The sequence below is a fragment of the Berghia stephanieae genome, chromosome 8, assembly GCF_034508935.2.
Source record: "Berghia stephanieae isolate SIO BIC M18660-M18661 chromosome 8, UCSD_Bste_1.3, whole genome shotgun sequence".
NCBI classification, from domain to species: domain Eukaryota; kingdom Metazoa; phylum Mollusca; class Gastropoda; order Nudibranchia; family Aeolidiidae; genus Berghia; species Berghia stephanieae.
This window is the reverse complement of record NC_088367.1, coordinates 42,725,335-42,735,334: the sequence shown is the minus strand read 5'-3', so window position 1 is coordinate 42,735,334 and position 10,000 is coordinate 42,725,335. Positions and strand designations below refer to the sequence as shown.

General features: G+C 37.9%; 2 protein-coding genes across 3 annotated transcripts in view; one reads left to right on the top strand and one right to left on the bottom strand.

The window, feature by feature from the left end:
* LOC144978716 (uncharacterized) overlaps nt 1-10,000 on the bottom strand; it is an 87,157-nt gene that overhangs the window by 7,688 nt on the left and 69,469 nt on the right. The window lies entirely within an intron of this gene.
* The window catches only part of LOC144978715 (vesicular glutamate transporter 3-like), a 350,750-nt gene continuing 345,171 nt past the window's right edge, over nt 4,422-10,000 (top strand). For both annotated transcript variants that reach the window (XM_078925137.1, XM_078925136.1), the window contains exon 1: nt 4,422-4,584. The gene's annotated coding sequence lies outside the window, so the exon portion shown is untranslated. The remainder of the gene's footprint in view (nt 4,585-10,000) is intronic.

Sequence of the window (10,000 nt, the reverse complement as noted above, 5' to 3'; positions counted from 1 at the left end):
CGACAGAGACAACGCTGTTGACGACCAGGTGAGAGAATGTGAGTAAAGAGTCTTTTCCAATGACTCAACAATGTGCCGAGAGAGGTTCGAACCTTGGACCTTCATATCCGAAAGCGAGTGTCATACCACAAGACCACTGTCTCTGTTTTGTTCCCATACGAAGCCTTTCCATTTTCACTCTTTCGTTAGCATTTCTTGCGTGGCAACTCGGCAAAAATTTAGCTTGAATGTAGAAATTCACTACTGTCTTTTGTTGATTGATTTTTATTTTTGCCATACGGTATCAGAAAGATACACGGCATCCAACGAATTTATCTTTTTGACAACATTGATTGCCTTTTCAGTCACATCGTTGCCGTTAACCAATGGCAATGACAACCGATTGTCTGCCGCGATAGACACTAACAGGGAATACAGGGAAATTCTCTCTGTGTGATGAACGGTACAACTACTCGTACACACCCGGTTGACTAATTTTCATTTTATGAACCATCGTTTTAACCATCATTTTTTACCACAAAAGAGAACTTTCATTATTTCTTTGTTGATTTTGAGCATATTTATCGTCATTCATAATATTTTACATCTTCCATACACATTTCCATATTTTTTTAAATTAACATATTTATTTCAAAAGGATGGACAAAGCTATGTTACTGGGCGTCGTCAGCGTATATATAATGGCCGATCTCATGATTAGAAGGTTATTTATCATGTATGTAATACCTTTATTATTCTATATTCTCTAGATGTCCATCATTGTGAGGTTTGAATGAAACTAACAAGTTATAAATAAAACAAGTTCGAACCAACCATTTAGATGTCCATCATTGTGAGGTTTGAATGAAACTAACAAGTTATAAATAAAACAAGTTTGAACCAACCAAATGCCTTTTTGGTTATCTATGATGGACATTAATCATCAATTCTGATTATTACTCTCAACGTTTGTGTGTAGAGAGTATAGATAGTTCGAAGATGACGTCACTCTGGTCTTTGTTATTGTTTTTTATTTTTTTGCCATCCGCGTTTATGAGTAATTCTCACTGAACTGTATTAACCTGACTATAAACGTTTATGGATACACACAGTTTTGTGTGTTGGTCCGTTATACTTCCGGATGGCAATGTTATGAGCTTCTTAGCCAAGCGCATACTATATATAAAGGAGAGGGCCTAAAACGGAACATTGGGATACTCCGTAATTTTATGCTTTTGGATTCGATTTTGTTATATACCAGGACCGATTACCCACACCTATGCAGTGACCAGCATTACAACAAAGTGTCTTCAAATGTTCTGATGATGTAAATATGATCTCAAATTTTAGAAATAAATTTATTATGCTGGTTACAGCAACGGTTTTCTTCGTGTTGTGAGGAGAGGGTTTAAAGATCGATATTTGAAATTAAAAAAAAGATTCCTGGCTGTAACATAAAAAATGTATCAGACTAAAAAAAAAAAAGACATTTAATATAGCGCAATATCCACTAAATGTGCTCAAAGCGCTTTACAAAGGATCCCTGACCAACAGAAACACGTAACATGTAGAACGAGACATGACGCCTATTAGGCGATATTACAATTTTTTTCCGACAGAGACAACGCTGTTGGCGACCGGGTGAGAGAATGTGAGTAAAGAGTCTTTTCCGATGACTCAACTATGCGTCGAGAGAGGTTCGAACCCTGGACCTTCATATCAGAAAGCGAGTGTCATACCACAAGACCACATAGCTGCGCAGGCTACGATTGAACTGCTTTCCGTCCACGTTTACATATATGCAGGTCTGACATCAGAGCATCCTTATGGGCATAGTTTAACACTGTTGTAATTTACAATATTTTGGGTCATTTTTTAAAGATTTCCATTACAACAATGAGCCCATAAGGAATTGGGTTATCAGACCTGCAAATAAGTACACGTCGCTTGTAGTCTATCAGAGACCTTGTGCCGAGGATTAACCAGTAGATTTTTTTTGACCAATCAAAATGAGGGATTTGTGACAGACACTCAAGCCATTCGGACAAATATACACAAAGAAATTTGAGCTTTAAAATAGCGCAATATCCACTAAACATGCTCAAAGCGCTTTACAGGGGATCACTGACCAACAGCAACACTTAACATGTAGGACGCGACGAGACATGACACCTGTTAGGCGATATTACATTTTTTTTCCGACAGAGATAACGCTGTTAACAGTCAGGTACTCATTTTACACCCGAGTACGATGAGAGAATGTGAGTTAAGAGCCTTCTTCAAGGACTCAACTATGTGCCGAGCGAGGCTTGAACCCAGAACCTGCCGATCCGAAAGCGAGTGTCATACCACAAGAGCACATAGCCGCATATAGATAGCTTGGCTAAGAAGCTCATAACATTGCCATCCGGAAGTATAACGGACCAACACACAAAGCTGTATAGTTGGGTTAATACAGTTCAGGGAGCATTACTCATAAACGCGGAAGGCAAAAAACAATAACAAAGACATGAGTGACGTCATCTTCGAACTATCTAGTGTTGGCTGATTACAAACAATAGAATGAAGGGAGTTGACATCACTCTGTTCTTTGTATTTTCTTTTTCGACAGATTGTTGTGTGATTAGTTCTCACTAAATTCGCTCAATCAAACAATGAACGTTAAAGGTTACACATAATTTATGCCATGTTACGATTGATCTGGATCATAAAACGAATAGATATTATTTCTAAAGGCATGCATACCATCGATGGTAATAACGTGCAAGCTCGCTTAGTTTAGCTCTAATTGCCATTGTTTACATTTTAGACGACTGTCCTAGGGGCGTGGTTATGTTCCTTTCAATAAGTATCTATTGAATATCTATCTCTTTGGCTGGCTAAAAATAAGACATAAAATAGTGTGACCGCATTCCATATTACATCATATTCCAATTTTACCTGATAACGAGAGACTGCAAAAAAAAAAAAAAAAAAAAAAAAAATACAAACAAAACAAACAAACAAAAACAAACTAAACAACACAACAACAAAATTAGCCGAAAAGTACAACAAAACAAACAAAACAAAACAAAGCAAACAGCAAATGAGACCAGAATACGTTGATCTAAAATCAATTCCTTGCCCTCCATCTATCATAATTTGACACACTTTCCAATTGAAAACCATCTGGTTGTGACATTCTTTCTTCTTCTATGATTATTTCAAAAGTTTTAATCATTTGATCACGTCGTCACAAATCGTCATCATCCAACAACATTTTTCTGAATTATTCATAAACAGTATTGAGTCAAGTAGGGTTCCTCCGCCATTGGCCGAAATGGAAAGAAACCACGCCCACCATAGGTGTCAATCAAGAAAAGAAGAACGGTAGCGGTCCCTTTGACGCTTCTCCTTTAGAATCGGAGATGACCCCTCTCTTAACACTGGGCGTTATCGACCCGGTGGTGCCGGCACCGTATCGCATCGTTCGTGTGTACCTCATGTCTCATTCACTCACTCACATACTCACACTTCAACCCCCGCAACCCCACTCCCTCTTTTACCCGCCCCCCCCCCCCCGCTCTCTGTCTCCCCATCCCCCCCCCCCACGCCCCTTCCTTTTTCTCTCTTCTCCCTCCCTCCTCCTCCTCCTCCTCCTCCTCCTCCTCCTCCTCCTCCTTTTCTTTCATCGTCTAATCATTCTTTTGCTATCCTCTAAACCAGTTCTTTCTATTTTTATTATTCCACCGTCATACCCCCCCCCCCCCCCCCCCTCTCTCTCTCTCTCTCTCTCTCCCTCTCTCTCTCATCCACATTCACTCACTCTACCGCCCCCCCCCCCCACCTCCGATCCCCCTCACTCCCTTACTCACTCACAAAGGCACGAATGAGTAAAATACTGATTAAATCTCAAGAGTGGAAGTCAGTTTTTGAGTCTTGCGCGAGCGACAGTATCGAAAAACGATGAGTGATTTCAGGAATTCGAAAAAAAAAAGGAGAAAGAGAGTGAGGGGGGGGGGGCGGGAGAAGAGAGGGACAGACAGACAGACAGGAGAGAGAGAGAGAGAGAGAGAGAGAGAGAGAGAGAGAGAGAGAGAGAGAGAGAGGTGGGGGGGGGGGGGGGGGTAAGTAAGGGGGACGGGAAAAATCGAGTGGGGGACGCGAATGCATGGTCGGTACTCACTCACTCACTCACTCACTCACTGTATTTTCGGGTTTTTGTTTTGTTTTTTTGTTTGTTGTTATTATATTGGTGACAAAAATCGGACTCCGAACCAGGTATCAATTCGACCACGGTCTGTAGGTAGTAACATTATGTGAGGGGTTGCTGTGTGTGTGTGTGTGTGTGTGTGTGTGTGTGTGTGTGTGCGTGTGCGTGTGTGTGTGACAATTCTTTGCCTTTATTGATGACACACGAAAACCCTCACCACTGATTTCCTCTTTTCTATTATCACAGTGCACGTGCATACCGTGTTTTTGTAAAGATGCTCACCGCATAGCGGGCCGCGGGCAAGCAAGCAGCGAACAACTCGTATTTCTAATTCGATCAAAAGTCAAAGGATTACTTTTTATATTGCATTATTCTGATGATAGACCTAAAGTTTTTTACCTACATACTTGAATGTGAGTGGATTTTAAAATAACCTTATAAAAAGGAAAACAGAAATATTGTGGTATCTATAGATTCGGATGGAGTTTTGATAAGATTATTATAATAATAATATATGAAAACAATGTGATTGCATTTTCTAAAACAAAAAAAAGTGTAATATCGCCTTACAGGCGTCATGTCTCGTTCTACATGTCGTTACGTGTTGCTGTTTGTCAGGGACCTCTTCTAAAGCGCTTTGAGCACAATTAGTGGATATCGTGCTATTTAAAAGCTCATGTTTTTTTTGTTTTTTGTTTGTTTTTGTTTTAAAAAAAAAAGTCAACTTAAAGTTTGAGAAAAAAAAAAAGAAAATCATATTAACTTTTCTTAATGTAGCTTTTCTTTTTTGTTATTGTTTTTTTTTTTAATGTTTTGTTTTGTTTTATTTTTTAATTTTTTTTTTTAAATATAAAAATAAAAGAAAGTTAAATGTGATAAGACCGTGTGATTTGAATAGTGATTCAAATTCTGAAAGTGAAAAGGTTGATATAGGTTCTAGTGTGATCTAAAAGTCGGAATAGGTGTGTGTATGGTACAGTGCTAGACACAACAGAAGAAATATAGATAGAACCAAGTTGACGTCACTCAGGTCTTTGTTATTGCTTTTTGCCACCCGCACTTATGAGTAGTTCTCACTAAACTGTATTAACCAGACTATAAACGTTCAAGGTGACACATAGTTTTGTGTGTTGGTCCGTTATAGATAGTTCGAAGCTGACGTCACTCAGGTCTTTGTTATTGTTTTTTGCCATCCGCGTCTATGAGTAATGCTCACTGAACTGTATTAACCCGACTATAAACGTTAATGGATACACACAGTTTTGTGTGTTGGTCCGTTATACTTCTACTAAGAAACTCACAACATTGCCTCCGGAAGTATAACGGACCAACACGCAAAACTACGCGTAACCTTAAACGTTTGTGTTTAATGAGAATTACTCATAAACGTGGATAACAACAAAAAAAAAAAAAAAAAAAAAAAAAAAAAAAAAAAAAAAAAAAACGATAACAAAGACCTGAGTGACGTCAGCTTCATTCTATCTATAATGTGGTATGACACTCGCCTTTGTATAGGGAAGTCTTGGGTTTGAGTCACGCTCTAAGCAGCGCATAATTGAGTCCTTAGAAAAGACTCTACTCATATTCTCTCTCTCTCTCACTCTCTCTCTCTCACCCCCCCCCCCCCCGTTTCCTGGTGTTCATGTGCAGAGCTGCCCACTATTACGAAACATTCGTAGAATAACGAAATTTTAGCTCCAATGTCAGAACTTCATGATCATCTCTAAGTCATTAAAACTTATTGAAAATGAAAGTCGATGCCAGACTATATAAGTTTAAAGATTTTGACGTGTTATTTATTTCTACTGAGGGTAAACTGTTGAATTTTAGAGTTAACTACAGCGACTGCAATTTTTATCTCCTAAAAATTTCGAATTTTTAACATTTCAAGTGGACAGGTCTGTATGTGTAACCTGGCCTGTAACGTAAGCAGCGTTATCAGACCTGTCAAAAAGTGTACGTCGCTCTATACATTATTAAAATATAATATATCGGAGAAGCGAACCAGATCCCGGAAAGTGCTTAAAACTTAGAATACTCTGGAAACGTGAGAATTTTGCTTTTGTTTTTGCCTTTAAGAAACTGTGGCCAAGTCTACTTACTCTAACCACCCCCCCCCCCCCAACCCCTCCCCCGAAAATAAGAGGTGATTGCTTTCGAATGCTTCTATGTGCGGCTATAGATAGTATGCAGATCAGATGACGTCACTCAGGCCTTTGTTATTGTTTTTGTCATCCGCGTTTGTGAGTTGTTCTCACTAAACTGTATTAACCAGACTATAAAAGTTCATGGTTACACAGAGTTTGTGTGTTGGTCCGTTATACTTCCGGATGGCAATGTTGTGAACTCCTTGGCCAAGCGCATTCTATCTCTACTTGTAGTATGATATTCGCCTCTGGATAGGAAAGTCTTGGGTTGGAGTCACACTCTATCTAAGCGGCGCAAAGTTGGGTCCTTGGAAAAGACTCTTCACTCATAATATTATTATTCTCCCACCGTGCTCTTGTGTAACCTGGTCGTAAACAGCTTTATCTCTGTCAGAAAAATTGTCATTCCGCACAAAAGTAGGCGATTTAAATGTTGCTGCTCGAAGCTCGAAGAAATAAATAATAACGTGACATTGAAGTTAAGATTCAATTTAATATACGAAAATATTTACGTCCATTTTATCTGTTTTCGTATAATAAATTGAAGCTTACATTCAATTTCACATTGTTATTTATCGCATAAAAGGCGTCACATCTCGTCCTACCTTCAAGTGTTGCTGTTGGGTAGTGGCCTCATGTAAAGCGGTTTGAGCACGTTTAGTGGATATTGCACTATAAATAGTTCGAAGTTGACGTCTTTCGGGTCTTTGTTATTGTTTCTTTCCATCCGCGTTTATGAGTAATTCTCACTAAACTGTATTAACCAGACTATAAACGTTCATGTTTACACACAGTTTTGTGTCTTGGTCCGTTATACTTCCGGATGGCAATGTTGTGATCTTATTAGCCAAACGTGTACTATCTATAGATAGAAACGAAATAGACGTCACTCAGCTTTAAGGTATTGTTTATAGCCAGCCATTTTTATGGGTAGTTTTCACTAAATTGTATTAATCAGACTATAAAAACGTTTAAGGTTACACGTTGTGTTGTGCGTTGGAACGTTATACCCGGCTGACAGATGTTGTGAATTATTTTAACTAAACTCATCGCGTCAATATAAAAGAAGAAAAAAATAATTCCAAAAAGAATTAGCCTGATTAAAAAAAAATATGATTGTTTTCACGGACAAACAAACAAAAAAAAAAAAAAAAAAAAAAAAAAAAAAAAAAAAAAAAAAAAAAAAAGACCCAACAAAACACGTAGTCTTTTTAAAATTTTGGCCAGGTATTCATTTACACCTGAGTCATGTGGGGTAATGTGTGTTATTGCTGTAACAGGACAGGGTGTGTTTATGCAGGTATTCATTTACACCCGAGTCATGTGGGGTAATGTGTGTTATTGCTGTAACAGGACTGGGTGTGTTTATGACTTAAACTTATTTTATCATATTCATCTAAATCATGTCTGCATAGTCGCATATTGCTGAAGTAAAATTTTGGCCAGAAAACTCGTCCTTAACAATTTATCGATCGATTTAAAATGGCCCTCATCTTGGTAAAAAAAAATATCTCAAACCTGGGAAATATAGGAAAATTGAAAAATTAAATAAATGGTAAATTGAATAGATTACTAATGCTATGCGTTTGGGTAAAATGCTCACAGCTGGATTTTACGTGCCAATACACAAAACTTATGTGTAAATGTGAACGTTTTTAATATATTGATGATATCATTTAATGAGAACTAATAATCAAAATGGCTTTCTAAAAATAATAACAAAGAGTTGAGTAACGTCAAAATCGTTCTTTCTATAGATAGAATGAAGTTCACTTCACTCGTGTCGTTGTTACTGTTTTTTTTGCCATCCATGTTTATGAGTAATTCTCACTTAACTGTATTATCCAGACTATAAAAGTTCAAGGTTACACATAGTTTTGTGTGTTGGTCCGTTATACTCCCGGATGGCAACGTTGTGAGTTTCTTAGCCAAACGCATACTATCTATAGTTTGAAAGAATTTAGTGAGAACTAATCACGAGAATGGCTCTCTACAAACATTAAGAAAGAGCTGAGTGATGTCATATTCGTTCCATCTATTGAGTGAATGCGTTTCCTACTTTTTTACGTCTCTTATCTGTGACTGCGCAATGATGGGGATGATAATTTATAATTTATTACCTTTTCATGTGCTCGGGGTCATTGGTCACATTGCAAAGAGTGCTCAAGGTAATTCGCATACTGAAAAGTGTTCACAGCTTTTGAAATATCTAACATCACGATTGGTCATTTTGTTCAGCTTGCCACACGGGTATGTTTAAAACTTTCATAAACAAAGCAGCGTGTTTACATTTGTTGAGAAAATTCCAATCGTTGGATAGCAACAAATCATGTGATTGATGACTCGGTTGGACGAAAACATGAATATAGATAGTATGCGCTTGGCTAAGAAGCTCATAACATTGCCATCCGGAAATATAACGGACCAACACACAAAACTCTGTGTAACCTTGAACGTTTATAGTATGGATAACACAGTTTAGTGAGACTTACTCATAAACGCGGATGGTAAAAAACAGTAACAAAGACATGAGTGACGTCAACTTCATTCTATCTATCTATAGATAGTATGCGCTTGGCTAAGAAGCTCATAACATTGCCATCCGGAAGTAAAACGGAACAACACACAAAACTGTGTGTATCCATGAACGTTTATAGTCGGGTTAATACAGTTCAGTGAGCATTACTCATAAACGCGGATGGCAAAAAACAATAACAAAGACCTGAGTGACGTCATCTTCGAACTATCTATGCAGTGAACACCAATAAAAGAGGAAATCACACCTGAAAACACTATTGGAAAAGGGGGGGGGGGGGAGGTGGGGAGGGAGGGGGGGGGGGGTCAACGGTTTCTACGAGTGAGCCAAACTCACTCACAAAATCGAACAATATCTTAAAACACTATACTATGTGTAACCATGATCATTTATAGACAGTTCGAAGATGACGTCACTCAGGTCTTTGTTATTGTTTTCTGCCATCCGCGTTTATGAGTACTTCTCACTAAACTGTATTAACCAGACTATAAAAGATCATGGTTACACACAGTTTTGTGTGTTGGTCCGTTATACTTCTTAGCCAAGCGCATACTATCTATAGTCTGATTAATACAGTTAAGTGAGAATTATTCATAAACGCGAATGGCAAAAAACAATAACAAAGAGTTGAGTGACGTCGACTTCGAACTATCTATAGATAAAACGAAGTTGACGTCACTCAGGTCTTTGTTTTTTTTGTTTTTGTTTTGTTTTGTTTGCTTGTTTGTTTTTTTCCATCCATTTTTTAATGAGTAATTCTCAATAAACTGTATTAACCAGACTATAAACGTTCAATATTACACTTAGTTTTGTGTGTTGGTCCGTTATATTTCAGGATGGCAATGTTGTGAATTTCTAAACCAAGCGCACAGCATCTATTGTTTGCATGCGAGTTCTTATATTGTAATCACTGTGTTAACTTAACTAAGGGACATAATCGGTATAACATATCAACGCATTTCTCTTATAACACTAACAATCATTTCAGAATCGTTCCATCATCAATAGGCCAGATATAGATGGTATGCGATTGACTAAGAAGCTCACAACATTGCCATCCGGAAGTATAACGGACCAACACACAAACTCTGTAACCATGAACTTTTATAGTCTGGATAACACAGTTAAATTAATTGAGAATTACTC